Source organism: Phyllostomus hastatus, unplaced genomic scaffold, assembly GCF_019186645.2.
Source record: "Phyllostomus hastatus isolate PE091 unplaced genomic scaffold, TTU_PhHast_1.1 phas_contig_948, whole genome shotgun sequence".
Lineage (NCBI taxonomy): Eukaryota > Metazoa > Chordata > Mammalia > Chiroptera > Phyllostomidae > Phyllostomus > Phyllostomus hastatus.
In genome coordinates, this window is record NW_025333993.1 from 3,580,325 (window position 1) to 3,597,985 (window position 17,661).

Genomic DNA, 17,661 nt, shown 5'->3' on the forward strand with positions numbered 1-17,661 from the left:
CATGGAGATTCATCCCACCGAGGCAGGTGCCCGCGCCCCGCTCCCGCGCGTGGGTGAGCGATGTTCCACGGCGTGGGCGGGCCGTACTTTGTTTATCCACTCCTCTGCTGACGGGCATGTGAGTTATTTCCACCCTTTGGCTAATGTGAATACTTTACACTGTGAACATTTCTGCACAAACTTCTGTTTGCACACCCCTTTTCAATGCTCTCAGATGTACACCCAGGAGTGCAATTGCTGGGGCGTGCGGCGACTCTGTGTTTAACTTTGGGGGACCTGCCAGACTGGGTTCCACGGCGGCTGCGCCCTTTTACCTCTGTGACATCAGCGCATGGGGGGTCCCAGTGTCTCCTCGCGCTCGCCAACATGGTGTTTGGTGGGCGTCCTCGGAGCTGCCCTACTGGGGAGGAAGGGGCATCTCCCTGGGGTCCCTATGTGCATTCCCCTAATAACCAGTGACACGGGGCTTCCTCTCATGTGCTCGTTGGCCATTTGTACATCTTCTTTGAATAAACGTCTGTCAAAAACGCTTAGCCCATTTTTAATTGGGCGGTTTGTCTTTTCGTGTTTGAGTTATACGTGTTCTTGACGCATTCTGAACACTATTACGATTTGCAGATACTTTCTCCCCCACTGTGGGTTGTGTTTTCACTCTCTTGATGGCGTCCTTTGCTACCTAAAGCTTTCTAATATTTATGAAGTCCGATGGGTCTATATTTTGTTGGCTGTGCTTTCAATGTCGTATGTAGAAACCGTCGTCAGATCTGAGGTCATGCAGAGTTACCCCTCTGTTTTCTTCTGGGTTTCACCAGCACCATCTGCTGAAGAGGCCGTTCTTTCCCCCCCGAATGACCTTGATGCCCTTGCTGAAAGTCAATTGACCACAGATGTCTAGGAGTTTTTCTAGACTCTTGGTTTCATTCCTCGATCTGTGCGTCTGTCTTCATGGGTGCGCCACTGTTTTGATCACTGTAGCTCTGTGGTTACTTCCACTTCTTTCTTTCTGATTGGATTTCTTTCTCTTGCCTAACTTACCAGGCTGGGGCTTCTAATGCAGTGTGTAACAGACGTGGGGAAACTAGTCATTTTTGTCTTGCTTCTGATGCCAGTGGGAAAGCTGTCAGCCTTTCACCACTAGGCACAGACGGTGTTGGCTGTGGGTGTTTCGCAACGCCCTCTCTTGGGTCGAGAGAGTTCCCTTCTCGTCCTAGTTTGTTGAGTGTTTTTGTCAGGAAAGAGCATTGACTTTTGTCAGAGGCTTTTCCTGCATCCATTGCAATGATGGTGTGGGTTTCCCCTTTATTCTGTTAACACGGTGCGTGATACTGATGGCTTCTCATATTTTCACTCTTGCACTGCTGGGATGGGTCCCACCTGGCTGCACTGGTACAACCCTTTTGCTATGCTGCTGGGTGTGGTTTGACTGTGTCAAAGGCTCAGGGACCTGAGTAGGGACCCTTTCACTGGAGCTGCCACAAATCGCACATGGCACATTTCCTACCACTGACCCTTCCGACACGACACGGCCTGCTGGCTCCCACCAGGGACAGCTGGCTCTGGAGCCTGACCCTGCTGCCGACTCCTTTCCTACTCTGGGCTGTCCTCCCGCCACCCTGTGTGTGGGTCCAGGGATGCCCCCAGATGTAGAATCTGCATTGTCTTCAGAATACAGGGATGCGCGTCAGGCATCGTGCCTCCTGATTCGTGGCGTCTCCCACAAGACACAGCAGTTTATCCTTTACTTTGGAGAGGGTGCTGCAGCATGTCCCAGAACAGTTTTAAATATTTTACTCCTGCGGCAGACCTCTGAATTTTTGTACAGTTGACCTCCCACCGTCTGGAGCACACGTCTTACCGAGGCCTCCAATGTAGGAGCCACTTCCGGCTCCTGAGGGCCCAGTAGCATGGCGTCATTGATGTAGCGGACCAGCGTGATGTCCTACAAGATGCCCTGGAGGATCAGATCTGTTCTGAGTACGTTATGTCCAAGGTTGGGACAAAACCATAAGTGTAGACCCTCTTTTTGGTAGGAATGCAAACTCTTCATGAGCCTCTTCCATGATGGGATGGAAAATCACGCCTTTGCCAAGTCACTGGCAGCTCACCGGGTCCCGGAGGGATGCCGGGGGAGCTCCTCTGGGAACCGCAGCTGGCCTGCCCCGGCCGCCGCAGGGGGCCTGCCGCCACTCGGCTGAGTCTGCAGTCCGGTCACCCTCCGGGATCCGTCTGGGTTTGCAGGCGCCAGACGGCAGGTGTGAGAATGCTCCCCACCAACGCCACATGCACGCACATCCTGTAGGCCTTGGAGGCGGCCCCAATCCCTGCCGGTGCCTGCAGGTTGCAGTGCTGGTGTTGAATCACTACCTTGACTTGGGTCGGGGTGGGGGTGGGGCAGGCCTGGGAGAGCAGTTTTCGAGCCTCTACTCCACCTCCCTCAGTAAGACGGCTCCTTTCCCGAAGCCTGGTAATGAATGGTAGGGGTCGGATCAACGAGCAAGGACGTCCCCTTTACCTGTACACCCAGGGCCCCAGGAATGGCCGCTGGGTCGGTCCGTGGACCCCGCGGAGTCACTCAGAGCCGGATGCAGCCGGGACTCCCCTCACTGCCCACCCTCCCTGCATCTTGCCAGCGCGCCCATAAAGAGGTTTCTTCAGGACTCCAGTATCCACCTCAACTTGAACCCTGTGTTCAGCGGCCCTAGAAACGCTAGGGTACTCCCCTTTTCTGGTGCACTGCTGTGTGCGTGAGCCCTGGAAGAGGAGGGACTGAGAGAAGCATTTCTATGTGCGGCAGTCCTGATTGCGGGGTCCTTCCTTCTGGGGTTTCCCGTTCACACCAAGGAAATTGGCAAACGCCACAAATCATGACTTTTTTTTTGAAGGTTAGCATACCACTCACATACTCTTCAGAATCTGCCAAAAACAAAAACAGAAATCAAGCCTGGGTGATCAGAAAGGGGAGAATCCTCTCCCTACCCCCCATCCCCCCATAGAGAGCCTCGATCCCTTGCCCGTTTCCTGGATCGGAGCCAGCCCTCAGACAGACACACCTTGACTGCCCCTAGTGTAAAGTCGCCAATGGTTTAACAACCAACTCGCCAAATTCTTGGATATTTACTGTTCAAGCTAGTCCAACTCAGCTCCTGCGAGGTCCGGTCGCGGCCGTCAGGAATCTGATTGGCTGCCCAGCACTGCCGCCTACCTCCCCGGGGAGTCTGTGCTCTGAAAACCACCTCCAGCCGCTCCCCACCAGGCCCCTCCCCCGAGGTCTGGCCTGCGGCCCAGTGCCTCCCCTCTCCCCCCACCGCCTGCCGTGTCCTTATGTCCCTGGTGGTACTAGCTTTACTAAGTTCTGGTTTATCGTTCCATTTTTTAAATATAACCAAAAAATATGGGTGTTTCCTTCCCCTTTCTCACACGAAGGGGGGCATGGGTGCGCACTGGGCTGCACCTGGCACTTGTCACTCACCAGCCTGTCCTGGTCACCACTCCGCGGCGTCCCAAGACGTCCCCTTCTTTTCTCAGTGGCACGCTCCGTGCCTGACCGCCGCTGGCTCATGCACCAGTCTCCTGCTGACGGACAGTGGTGTTTCCTTCTGCACTTAGCTGCTCTGAAGAATGCAGCCAGGGGTGAGGGTCACTGACAGCACTGAAGGATCTGACAGTGTGTCTTTGGGATGAATTCCTAGAGTTTATTTTTATTATTTACCACCGGGTCATTACGTATGTTTGGGAGACAGTCTCAGGTTCCCCTCTGCGTTGCTTCTTCCGTTCTGCAACCCCCCAGGCAGTGCATGAGGATGCCTTTTTTCGTTGTTTTTTAAAGATTTTATTTATGCCCTGGCTGGTGTAGCTCAGTGGATTGAGTGTGCGTGGGCTGCGAACCAAAGCATCGCAGGTTCGATTCCCAGTGAGGGCACATGCCTGGGTTGCAGGCCACGGGCCCCAGCAACTGAACATTGATGTTTCTCTCTCTCTCTCTCTCTTTCTCCCTCCCTTCCCTCTCTAAAAATAAATAAATACAATCTTAAAAAAAAGAGATTTTATTTACTTTTAGAGAGGAGGAAAAGGAGAAAGAGAGGGAGAGAAACACCCATCTGCTGCCTCTCACGTGCCCCCAGCTGAGGACCTGGCCCACGACCCAGGCACGTGCGTGCCCTGGTGGGGAGTCAAACTGGTGACCCTTCGGTCTGCAGTACGATGTCCGACCCGCCGAGCCATGGCGGCCAGGGCCAGGAAGCCCTTTGTGCCATTCTTCCAATAGACTGTGTCCAAAAGCTTGTGGTTTTTGATCAGTCTGTTAGCTGGGATATAGTATGCGTTTCTTGAAAATCGGCCTTTCTCTCAGTTGGAGTTTGAGTACGTTTTTTGTGCGTTTCAGGCCACTTGCATTTCTTTTTCTGTAACCTGCTGTTCGTACCTCTGGCCCATGAAAAAAACTGATTCATTAATCTTTTTCTTCCTTGATTTTTGGCAGCATTTAAACATTAGGGACATTGCACATTTTCTGTGGTCCAAGGGGCAGGTATTTTCTCCTTATTTTTTTTTTTTTTAAACCTTTTATTATGGTGTTACTTTTACCATTCTCTCTCTCTCTCTCTATTTTTATGTAGAACAAAAGATAGTTGAAAACTCCTATAGCTCACTGGCATTTCTGTTTCTCCCACTTTAGTCCAGCTTCCTTTCCTGTACAATCACGGAGCGCTTTATGCAGAGCAGGGCACCTGTGCCTAGTCCCTAATAGTATCACCCTGGGGACCTCATCAATTAGCCTCCGAGTGTTTCTCGCACTTCACCTGTGCCGGGGAGCAGCGGATGCTCTCAGCTTCCCTCCCCTCCCCTGCACCCCTCCTCCTACCCGCACCCCTCCCCTGCTCAGGCATCTAACAGCCCTTATGTTAAGGCTGATGCATCACAGGCTGCTAGAGCCACTCCCCACACATCTCAGCGAGTCCCCGCGCCTGGGGACGTCGTCCAGCCACAGGAAGGGGGCCGGAGGAGCCCAGACTGACAGGAGAGAGCCCAGCCTCCTCACTCCGCAGCGGAGTGTCCACGCCAGTGCCCCGTGGGCTCAGGCCGAGCCCAGGACTCACCTTCTTCCTGTCCCCTGGTCTGCTTGCCCTGCTCCTTTACCGGTTTCTCCAGGACGCTCTTCCAGAGTGGACAACTTGTACGTGACCCTTGTCTCAGCAGGGACTTTCGGGGACCCTCCAGCTCTGTATGTGCTCAGTGTCTGGTGCCGGTGAGCCGACTGACGTTCTTATCATCACGGCACTGCGCCCCCTCACCACCCGCTGCCCCCGCCTCGGCCCGCCGCACCCTTACCCCCCCTCCCCGCCCTCGCCTGAGCTCAGGGAGTCGCCGGGGTGCCACTGCCTGGCCCCTCCTTGCTTCTGCAGCTTCACCCTCCGGGACTCAAATACCTTCACCTTCTTTTTTAAAAACCTTCCCCGGTCCCCCTCAGCACCAGCCAGTGTTTCTCCCTCAGAACCCCTATCCTGCGTGTCTCCTGTGCCCAACCAGGCAGCTCCCGATGCTGGGTGGTCTTGGCATTACATTTACGTCACGTGCGTGAATCTGGCTCGTCCAGCATGATGTCACACGTCAGGTCAAGATGCACAACTCCTATGTGTCATGGACCGAGAGCCACATTTTAACGTCTCTAAACCGGGGAGACGACTTCCGAAAGATGATGCGTCCTGGTTTAGTGGGCAGCTGCCACGTTTGCTGAGAGGCACGTAAAATAATGGGGCGTCTGACTGTGGGTGAGAGCTCAGTCTCAGTAAAACACAGCCTGTCTAGGCCCTGGGCGTGTGCTGTAGTGCTCTGCCCCCCGCGGCCCACTGTGTGGGAACATCAAACACGTTGTGGTGTGAATTGCACAAAATTAAAACCAAATGCGTAAATTCTTGTAGCATCACCAGATCTCTTTCTGCATTTCAAAAGCAAAGAGGAGCGCTTTTCTTCAAAGCCAAAAACTGTGTCTTTATTTCAAACAGAAAAGGGGCTTCTCAACGCAACAAGCATTGAGCGACTACTGTATGCAACCACCATGCCTCGAGCCAGAGATACTGAATTGAGGGGAGGGCCCCGACTTCTCGGTGTGTACAGCCTGGTGGGGCTGACCTGGGTGGGGGGGGGTGGGCACGTCAGCGTGGTTCTCTGTGGTCAGAGAGGAGGCCCCAGCCTCTCTCCTCCGTCTCCCTCCCGCCCCCAAAGTGTCCTACGAGCTGTCACAGTTGTCTGCAGGCGCAATGGAAGCAAGAACTCTACTGCTGATTAGCACGAGGTGCGGATGAGAATGCCCCCCACCGCTGCATTTGGGATGTCGGGGGGCCAGCACAGGTGTGCCCTGCACCCCCAAATCCCTGGTGCCCTGACTTCCACTGGCAATGGGGCCTGGTGTCTATGGCAGCCGCAGCTCAAGCCCCAGCAGTCCTTCCTGAGGGAGGCAGAGGGCGCTTCACTTGTGACCTGGGACGTGTGACCTGTGTCGTGTGACCTGTGACTCGTGCCCTGCTGCTTGGTCAGGGCACTGCGTGCAGCTGGGTGGGTCTGGCCGGAGGCCAAGTGTTTGTAGGGCAGCCACGAGGTCGGGGTCGCTCCGCGACATCTCAGGAGGCTCACTGGGCCAGTGGGGTCAAAGGCTGTGTGTGGCCGCCCTGCGGAGGGCCAGCCTCCTCCACGCCGGGCAGGGTGCTCTTCCCCCGCACGGTTGGGTGTCCCCTGGATGGCCCAGCCGGCCGTCGTGAGAGCAGGACTAATTTGTCTGGAATGTAAATATTTGGGTTGAGGGTGAGTGAGTTCATGCCAACACCAGTTCTACTTGTAAAACAGGAAGAAAAACATAAAACACTTCTCTGATAAAAACAGTGCTGTTTTATGTGGAAACGTCTCCCTGCCCCCACCCCCAACATGGTTATCTTATCAGAGGCAGGAAAGGTTTTCCGAGGAAATCTCTCTCCCCTTTCGTCCTCCATCAACTGGCCGTCCTGCCCTCCTTGACTCGGTGTAGAGAAGGTTGGATCATGAAGAAACCCTCGTTGAGAGCAACACGAAAGAAAGTGAATCAAAGCAACAAAAACATGGCCAGAGAAGCAGAGATTCTACCTCTGTGTCCCCCAGCTCTTTAGTGGACCCCACAGAAACTGGCGACCATCCCACTGCGTGCAACCCCAGGTGAAGGGCTCTGGGGACAGACAAAACCTTGCAACGCCACCTCCGCAGTTGACTCTTGTCCAGGGGCCCCTTCGTGTCTTTACTGTGGGTGCGTCCTATGCCCTTATCTGGAGCAACACAGCAGTGACCGGCCAAAATGAACCCGGGTAAATTCTGATCACATCGTGACACCTCCCATATACGCTGCAGTGCATCCTTGGAGCATTCGCTGGCAAACAACCCACAGTCTGACTAACCAGGGCCCCACATCAGGGCAGGGGGACAATGAAGCTGCGAGGGGGGGAACCCTTGCTTTTCCCGTCTTTCTCCTCTACCGTCCTTGACATTGGCTTTCATTCTCTGGATCATTGCTTTGTGATCACAAGATGGCTGCCGCGGCTCCGGGCATTGCTTCTGTGTTTCCAGGAGGAAGAGAAATGGGAAAAGAAAGGATAGTATCTGTTCCAAGGGAGTAAAAATTTCCCCCAGAAGCCCTAGCAGATTTCTGCTTAGGTCTTGTTTCCCAGCAATGTCACGTGGCCGCGCCTAGCTTCAAGAGCGTCTGAAAAGGTAAGTACTTCCAGCTGAACACATGCCTGCCTGGACCAGTGAAGCCCTGTCAGTAGAGATGCAGGGGAACAGATATTAGGTCACCAACTGATGGTGTCTGCCCCAGCCAATAAGCGGGGGACCAGAATCTCTGCCCAGGGGTGAAGCGTGTGCTTTAAAAAGCAGTAAATTCAGCCCTGGCTGGCATAGCTCAGTGGATTGAGCACGGGCTGCGAACCAAAGTGTCGCAGGTTCAATTCCCAGTGAGGGCACATGCCTGGGTTGCAGGCCATGGCCCCCAGCAACTGTACATTGATGTTCCTCTCTCTCTCTTTCTCCCTCCCTTCCCTCTCTAAAAATAAATAAATAAAATCTTTTTTTAAAAAGCAGCAAATTCGGTGTGAGGGCTGGGGCTAGCACACACCCTCAAGCAGTATTTTCTTTGTGTCTTGCTAAAACGATAGGGTCTTACGGCTAAATGTTCCCACTCTTCGGGGAGTGACAGATTTGCAACCTTAAAGACTGGAGGACGCTGGCACATTTCAGCAAAATGGAGCTCTGTTCCGCCGACCGGCAGAGCTCCCGGGGTTGGAACGGAGCGTGGCGCTCCGCTGGGCAGAAGGGAGAGAGGGCCTGGGCCCGACGGGGCACCTTCCGGCCTGCGCGGTGTGGTGTTTTAGGTCCAGGTGCGCTGGCTTTCTGACCACAGCCAGCGGGGACACCCGAGGCCTCTCATAGCATCGCTCCGGGCCCAACTTCCCTGACCCACTTTAATCTCTGAAGTAAACACCTGAATCTCGGAGGCGTCTATTGTTGGGGAGAAAAAAAAATACAACAAAGAATGGCAAATATTGATACCGGCGCCCTGGCTCGCCCGGGCCGCACGCTCTGGCACAATCTCCATGCACGCTGGAGGAAAACAGGGGTGTCGCCTACCTTGGGTGAGGAGCTCGGTCAGCAGCCTCCCAAACCCCCAGGTCACACCTGTATGTGTCCCCCGACACAGGACCTGCCTGTGGCCAGAGTGCCGCCGGGACTGCTCTCCATTGGCTGTGTCTGTGGGCGGCCTCTCCCGGCCTGCGGACCCTGCCCCCGTGTGCTTCCGTGGGCCCTCCTCGCTGGCTGCCCCATTCGTAAGAGCGCTTCCGTGGGGCGCAAGGTCCTCTCCGCCCCCTGACCGCTCAGCCGGGTGGAGAGCAGACCGGCAGCTCCTCAGCGCCTTTCCGCCACGCAGGGCCGGACGGCTGCTCCCTTTTCTGGACGCACCTGCAAGGAAATCGTTGCTCAGACAGGCCAAGGACTCCGGGTCTCTGTCCCACTGTCCCTGGTGGGAGGGAGACTAGGCCCGGGCTCAAACTCTGGGGATGGGACAGTGGAGGTCCCAGCGCGTCAGTAGGTCAGCAGGCAGCACGCCACGCCCGAGACGTGTGAGGGGCGCACAGAGCATGTTGCAGTTCTGGGCTCCCTAACCCACACGGACCGGGGCTGTGTCTCTGGGCCCCAGGGGCATAGGGGGTGGGAGCCGGCAAGGGCCCAGCCATCACAGGGCAGCATCTCCGGTGGTGGGCCAGGACCCCTCCCTCTGAATGAGTCTGCACGCTGACCCCTGCCCAGGTCAGCCTGGCGCCTCCCAGGCGGTGAGCAGCTGCCGGCCCCTGCCGCCCCTGACACCTCTGTGGCCCCACCTGCCCCGTGTCTCCCGACTCAGGCACTGGCCTTAATCATCACCTCCAGCTCCGACTCCTGGCCCCTAATCCTGTTGGAGGGTCTGGGTTCTGAAACCGAGGCCCGGCCTGCTCCCCGGGGTTAGGGACTCCCAAGATTCCAGGCCCTGGGGAGGCCAGAAGTGACACAGCTGTGACACAGAGAGAATCGAAGTCACATGGAAATGCCATGCTTGGCCGAAGAACCGGAGGTTACAGAGTGGACACTGGCCCCTGGGTCCCCTCTTGAGGAGGTGGGCAGGCCCTCTGGGGTCCGGGCCCTGGGGTCCGACCGCCACCCTGCCGCCCTCCCGCTCCTGCCATCTCGTGCCCCTCCCTCCCGGGCTCCGCTTCGTACGGTCCCCTGTGGGGGCGTCTGCGAGCCCTCCAGCCCTGCAACAAGGGCGATAAGTAATCGACAGGGACAGAGCAGAGTGGCGCGCCAGAGGGAGGCAGAGCAGGTCACAGGCCGGCACCCTGTGGCCCTCTCCCTGCCCGGAAAGTACACACGGGCCGCGGGCCCTCGGGCAACCGCCCAGCGTGGCTGTGTGGGTGGCTCGGCCACTGGTTTTGGTTCTCCAGTGGAGCATCGTCTGGCCTGGTCACCGTCCCAAACGCAGGGAGCGAGAGACAGAGCCAGCGACACAGAGACAGGGAGGGACGGGGAGACGGAGAGAGGGAGCGCGTCTCCTTCTCTGCCCAGGGTGTGGAGGAAGCCGCCCGCACAGGCCGCACCGAGTGGCTCTGCCGGGGGCCCCAGCAGCGTCATCAGCCCGCAGCTGACCCTGACTCACGCAGGAGGCCCGCTGCCTTTGCGCGCTGGCTGCACCCACCTGCCTCCCCGGGTAGCGAAGGGGTGTTTTGTCTGGCCCACACCTGGCTGAGTCATGGGCAAGGCCCTTTGAGGAAGAGGGAAACTGGGTTATTGTCGTCGCAGCAGGAAGACCGGACGACTGGCAGGCACCTGAGTCCCTGGGGACCCAGAGTGCAGGCTCCCGCGGCACAGGCGCCGAAGCAGAGGCCACCGCTGCTCACGGCCGTGTCCCCAGCTCTTCTCCCACCTGTCCAGAGGGCCACTCTTCCCACCCCTCTCTCTCGGGGCTGCCGTCCTCTGCCTGGGCCCAAAGGAGGGTGTCCCAGGAGTTCCTGTTCTCCCCCACACCCCTGCCGGTCCTCCGTCCCCCATCAGAGGCCGGCGGCCCCCTGGCTTCTAGCCGCCCAGGGAGCCATCTGGTCTGTCTGCTCCTGGGGATTCGGAGGCCCCAGCACCTGTGGGCCCTCAGACGTTGCTGGGACGGACTTCCGCAGGGGGTCGAAGGGAGGGCAGGGACACCTCGGACGAGAGGAAGGAAAGCCTAGGGAGCCACTGGTTTCATTGCGGCCTTTGCTGGTGTGGCTGAGCCAAATAGGAACCAAGTCCCTGCCGGCCGGCCAGAGTTATTTCCTCAGGAGAAACAGCCCAGGCCTCCCGCCCACAAACCCCAGGCCCTGGCCGCCCCCGGCTCCCACGGCAGCTGCCCCTGCAGGGCCACCTGCGAACAGAGTGCCAGTGGCGTTGGCCTCTGTTCACAGATGACACAACTTATGTCCCAGACCTCGGCCCCCTGCGAGGACAACAGCAAGGTGGGTGCCCAAGACCCTGGCCGGCATGAAGCCCCCGATGCAGAGGAGCTCAGGTGGGGTTCGGAGAAGCCCCTGAGCACGGGACAGCTCACCTGTCTTCATGCCTCTTCCTCCTTTTTCTCCTCCTCCTCCTCTTCAGAATGAGTGACTCCCAGCTCAGTGAGCAGATGTGCACCTTTCTGAGGACTTCAGCAACAGACGCTATTAAAACATACAGACGATAAACCTTTCCTGATGAGGAGAGGAATTTGCCAGGTGTCCTTACCACGGTGCCACTGGGAAATCTGAGCTGTCCTGGGGGGTGGCGGAGTTCCGGGTCGAGCCCCGCGCTCCTGCAGGGGAAATCAGTGTGGCCCACTCGCTAATCCGGTTGTTCTGCTCCCCCTTTCTCTCCCTCTTTTCCAGGAGAGCTGAGTGAGTGGGCTGCAGAGATGGTGGTCACCACCGTCACAGCGGGCACTCGACCACCCTAGGCCCACCCCCGACTCCCCCGTCTCTCACGTCCCAAACTGGTCAGCCTTGACCTTGTGAGCCTTCTTCTCTCTCTCCATTGCCTGCCTCAGCTCTAACCTGAGTCGCCCTCTCCTCCTGCCCAGATTGGCACGGTGAACTTCTAATCGCCTCCCTCCAGCCAGCCTGACCCATCTAATCTAGTGTGTCTGCGGCCGTGACCGTGGCCTGACCAACACACTTCAGCTACAGAGAGAATGCCAGGATGCCGCATGGGAACCTCCCGGTCCTTCCGTGGAGCTCAGCTTGGTCAAGTGTAACATTCAGACGAAGGAAAAAGGTGTTTAATTCTTCATGAGTTCTCTCTAAATAGACTGAGTTATCCCATAGCACCTGGAAAAACTATTTGAAATCCCCCTTCTCTCTCAGCAGCTGGCCCAAAGACCCCTGCTCCTTCCAACGCCCCCAGCCTCCACCCGGCCTCTCCCCGGCGCAGCTCCGGTCTGTCCCCAAGCCCCTTCCTGCACTCCCCGAGGCGTGGGTTCTAGAAATTAAACAACGGCCTGTCACTAGCCAGAGTCCTTGAGAAGAGTCTTATTAATTCTTCCATCTTCTCCCGGAGGTCTGCAGGCTCCCCTCAGGCTGCCTTCTTATTTCATTAGATTTTACTCTGGTTTTTAGCACTAAAGACCCTTGAACCTAATGGGAATCCCGAGTTCTTTTTAATATTTTTCCCATCCCTCCATGCCCCCCCCCCCCGCCCCAGTTTCTAGACTTTGAAATGAAATCCGATTGAATCGTGACACCTCGTATCTCTGCTGACCCCACAGGCCCAGCTGCCGACGTCGCAAAAACCACCTCCCCACCCCCGATGCCTGCGCCCCCTACTTCAGAGCAGCGTCCTCCTGCCGGCCGCGCCCCTTCGCCCAGCCCCACCCAGACCTCAGCTCTGCACCCAGACACTTGAACTTTATGCATCTTGAACTTTGTGCACCGTGCATGGGCAGGCAGCAGTTCTGTGCGGGCACGGAGAAGGGAGACTGGGGTTGGGGGGGTTGGGGTGTGGGGGACAGGCTGGAGGAGTTGCCACGGACATTTCAAGCCCCTACTGTACCACCACCCGCCACCACCTCTGGGAGAGACTGTGCCACAGGCCCCTCCTTCCCCTGTCACCCATAACCGCCCCCCCCCCCCAACAGCAGACGTGCAGGCGGATGTTTGCATTACAAACCTTCTCTTAGAACCCGGCTTGTTCACCTTAACAGACTCCCAACTGCCGGTTCGGATCCAGTCCGTCCGGCTCTGGGTCTCTGATTGGAATCAGTAACCCCCCTCCCTGCTGCGTGGAGAAGTGCGGGTCACGGGGGCGATCTAGAATGAACGGCAGAGAATGCGTGGGAGCCGTTGTTGCCGTGTGTGTCGTGGTCCACGCTTCGGCCCCGAGTCAGTGGCAGGGAACAGCCGTGGGTGGCAACTGTGAAAGAAATGTGGGGAGCGTGGAGCACTATTTGACCAAGACGCGGAGGGATATGGGCAGGGAAAGAGCGCACGTGACACCTCCGTTTGTTCATCGGGGGCTGAAGTGCATTGCACTCCAGTTGTCTGGGCTGAACACACAGTTGGGGGCTGTGGTCCCAGTGAAAATGATCATGAACTGGGTGGAATGTCTTTTGACCCTGCTGGGAGGAACTGGAGTTACCACCACCAATCTGGGAACACTGTGGATGAAGGTGTGGGCGAACGTGGAACCAGAGAGATCTGGCCAGACTCGCCGGCCGCCCTTGGCCGCCCTTGGCCGCCCTTGGCCGCCCTTGGCCGCCCTTGGCCGCCCTTGGCCGCCCTTGGCCGCCCTTGGCCGCCCTTGGCCGCCCTTGGCCGGGGGTGTCTGCCAATCCAGGAAGAGGCGGGAGAAGCTCCGCCCACCCGGGGAGGCAAGAAGGCGAGAGCCGGAGTGAGTCCTTCCCGGGGTCAGGGTCTTCGTGACCCCTGCAGCTTGGGGTTGGGAGCCCCGCGGGCGACACGGCAGGAGTAAGGAGGGACGAAACCAGCCCTCCCGGGGACTGCAGCTCAGCGTCAGGTCACTCGAGTGGCCCCAAATACGTCGGCCACTGAAACTGGGTTCCCAAGATCCAGGTAGATGGTACCTCCAAACACCTGGTTGCAATGAAAGTCGTGGGATGGGCCAAACCGGCACAGGTCATGGAGGGCCCAAGGGCATGTTGGGGGTGGAGATGTTCGATATCCGACTGGGGTGAGGGCTTTTTGGGGACCTGTCCCCAACGCCCCCTCTTGTCTGACGTCCCAGGGAGCTAAGGCAGCCCAGCCTGGGCTGTCCTGTTGCGTGTCCTAGGCGGAGCCCTTCCCTGTGTCACTGTCGCAGCTCTAGTAAACGCACCCTCACAGCACAGCGCGACCTGGACTCGTGTCGTGAAACCTTTCCTGCACCACGTGCTGAACCCACCCGCTGCGGCCTCTCCCTGTGCGGCAACGCTGCTATTGACGTGGATGAATGTTATAATATCAGTGACGTCGACATAGCCATCCCATTACGGTGTCCATTTGAATTTCCCTGACGCCGAATGCTGCTGTTGAGCACTTTTTTCGCGTATTTATTGACTATCTGTATATATCTTCCCCTGCGAGGTCCTTTTCAAGCTTTTGGTCCGCACTTTCATTGGGTCATTTGTATTTTTATCTTTTATACGATGTCATCTTATTACCAAGTTATACCAGTGTTTCATATATCCTGGAGAAGTTCTTTGTCAGAGGTGGGCATCACCTACATATTCTCCCAGTCTTCGCGTGGCCTGTTCAATTGTCTCAATGGTTTGTGATTTCGATGACATAAAGTGACCCATTTTTTTTTTCTCTTATGTCCAGTGTGATTCTGGGTCCTGCCTGAGGAGTCCTTGCCTCCCCCCACATAGAAGTTCGTAGCTGCAGTCACTATGTTTCAGTCAGTAATTCACTGAGAATTCATTGTCGGGTGTGATTCTAAGGGAGGGGTGAGGCCCTGGGGCTGGGTGCCTTTGGTCCAGCTTCCAGGCTGTCCTCTCCCCGTTGAAATGCGCTGGCTCCTTTGTCAAAACCCAATGGACCGGACAAGCAGGAGTCCATTGCTGAGCTCTCCTCGCGTGTATCCTTCTGTCAATGTCAGTCCCACTTGGTCTAGACTTTAGCTTTAAAGAAAGCCTTGAACTGGGCAGTGACAGTCCTTCCACGTTACTCTTTTTTCGAAACATTTTTTTTCTAGGTCTGTTGCCTTTCCATGTGAATTGTAGTGTTAACATTTTAAGTGGAAACTGTTCACTGGACACGTTTCACCTAAAAGTCCTGCTGCAGGGATCTCGTTTGGGGTTGGGTTGGGTCCGTGCCCGCGCTGGGGAGGACCCCGGGGACCCACTCCGTTGGCACCTTGACCCCAGAACACGCGGCGTCTCCGCTATTGGGATCTTTGTACGTTTCTCGCAGCACTGATTCTTACTTTTCAGGGTAGAGGTATTGCATGCTTTTTTGTTAAGTTTATCTCCGTGTATTTTATTCTTAATAGTGTCGTGAGTGATATTTTCAAAGTTAATTTTCCATTTTTCTTTGCTCATCTACAGAAAAAGCTGCTTATTTGAAACACTGACATTGCACCCTGAAATCTTCCTAAATTTACATGATGGCTCTAATCGTTGGTATTTGTAGATTCAAATCTGGGATTTTCTACATGACATATGTAACTACGATGCCTGTGAATAAATGTTGTTTTCCTTCTTTTCCAATTTTTATTCCTTTTCCATGTTTTTCTAATGCCGAGCTGACGTGCTGAGTGGACACCCATGTTTTCCCCAAGTTTGAATATGGTTCTATGAATATAAATTTTCTTTCTGTTTTGGTGCTTTGTAGTTTAGATATGGATTTTTAAATTTTATTTGCCATCGAGTCATTTAGTTTCCCTGGATCGAATAGTTGGTATCTTCCATCATTCTAGAAAATTCTTAACCATTTTTTTAAATATTGTACCCTGTTCATTTTCTCTATTATCTTCTTGTGAAATTCTGATTAGATCATTGTAGATTTTCTCGTTCCATATTTTATGCCTCGGTCTCCCTGGGTATTTTCCAAATCTTTTTCTTTCTGAGTTATATTCTGGATAGGTTTTTTTTTTTTAATCTATCCTTCACATTACTGCTACATATTTTCATCTTTTAGCTTTTCATTTTGAAATAATTCCAGACTTCCAAGAATGTTGTGAGAACAGGACACAGATCTTGACCAGTGTGGCTCGTCTGGGCGGCGTCTTGCAAACCAAAAACTCTCGGGTCCGATTTCCAGTCAGGGCACGTTGCCGGGGCTGTGGGCCAGGTCCCACGTTGGGGGCGTGCAAGAGGCAACCCATTGATGTTTCCTTTGCACATCGATGGTTCTCTCCCTGTCTGTCCCCCTCCCTTCCCTTTCTGTAAAAATAAATAAATGAAATCTTTACAGAAAAAATAGGACACAGAATTCTCTTACACCCTTCCCTCAGCTGCCCCAAATGTGAGCACCATCCCCACGCGCTGCCCAGCAGCAAGGCCAGCCCGTGACGCGGGCACCGCGCTGCCCTCTCACCCAGCCCTACGCACACCCGGCCGGGTGCCCACAAACGTCCTTCCTCTGGCCCAGAACCCCAAGTTGCATGTGATCGTCCTGTCTGTTCCTTTAGCCTGACCTTCCTTGTCTTTTGTTCTCTTGGACTTCACGACCTTACCTCTTTGGAGGCGGACGAGCCAGTCCTTTAGGAACGTGTCCTGCCGTCTGGGGTTCCTGGTGTCATGTCCTGAGATGTGACTCATGCCGTGTGTTTTTGGCAGACACGCCACAGCGGCGAGGCGTGCCCTTCCTGGAGCATCACATCCGGAAGCTCTGACATCAGGTGTCCTGCTCCCTGGGTGTGTTGCCTGTCACCACGTGGTCCGGGGACACCTGCCCTCAGGTCACCGCCCCTCCTCCCACAGAGCACCAGTGGGGACAGCCTTTGCCACAAGGCAAATATCCTGCTTCTTACTGCATTTTTGCGCCTTCATTTTAGCATCCGTTGACGAGTCTTGCTGGGAACGGTGGTTTCTGGGCTGTTGGCCCTAATGGCGGTTTTCCACGTCTCTCATCGCTTTCTCAGTTATTGGCTGGGGCTCTGAGGAAGAGCTTTTCCCTCTCTGCCACCCCCTGGGGTTTTCAATTCTCATTATTCCCACTCCAGTTTGGGGGCGATCCACTCAGCGCTCTTCACATCCACACGACTGCTGTCCTGTCCACTCCTACGGTCAGGCTTTCTCCTTCTCCACACAAAGGAGACGCACTCACAGCGGGGGCTTCTGGTCGCCCCGGGGTCTGCAGTCTCTGCGGGTCTGAGCTTGCTGTCTGTGACTTTTGTGATTTGGGGCGGGGGAGCGGGGAGCCAGAGACCGCTCATTTTCCTGAGAACTTGACCTGCATGAATACTTTGGGGCTTGGGTTGAAGACGTGATTTCTGGAGAACTTGACCGTTGTGTCTCCCCTCGCCCAGAACACTGCAGACCCTTCCCATTGGACCTTCAGCTGGAGGATCTGGGGACCACATACCTAGTGAGCTTGGGCCCTGGGGTGGGGGCTTCTCATAAGGACCTTTTTGTCCTTCTAACACAAAACTAGCTCACTGCAGGGGCGCGCAGTGGGTTTTTATATCTGACGCACCTGTACGCCCAGCATATACGGGCTGTATCAGGGTGGCTCGTGACAGCCGACGTTACTTTTAACAACGTTTTCATTGGACTTGGGCTTGCAGGCTCTTTTACAAGGCTGTAAAATACTGGGTTTGTTTCGTAACGTTCCCGTAAAGTAGATGGAGTGCTCTTTTCATTTCATGTCATGAGCTGAGCAAACACACAACTGGCTTCTGGTTCCATAGCCCGTCAGTGACTAAAGAGACAGGAAAATTCCAGAACTGCTGCTTCCCAGCATGTTGGCAAAGTCCACAGCTTGGGACCTTGGGCTTGTCCCCCGCACCAGCCTCCCCCCCAGGCCACTCCCCACCCCCACCCTGGGGGCCCACCTGTGATGAGAGAGAATGAGCAAAGAGCCCAGGGAGAGGGGAGGGAGCAGGCAGGTTGGGGAAGAGGAGAGGAAATGCCCGTTTGCAGCCCAGGAGGCACTGGGAGGCTGCCCCCCAGCTGCT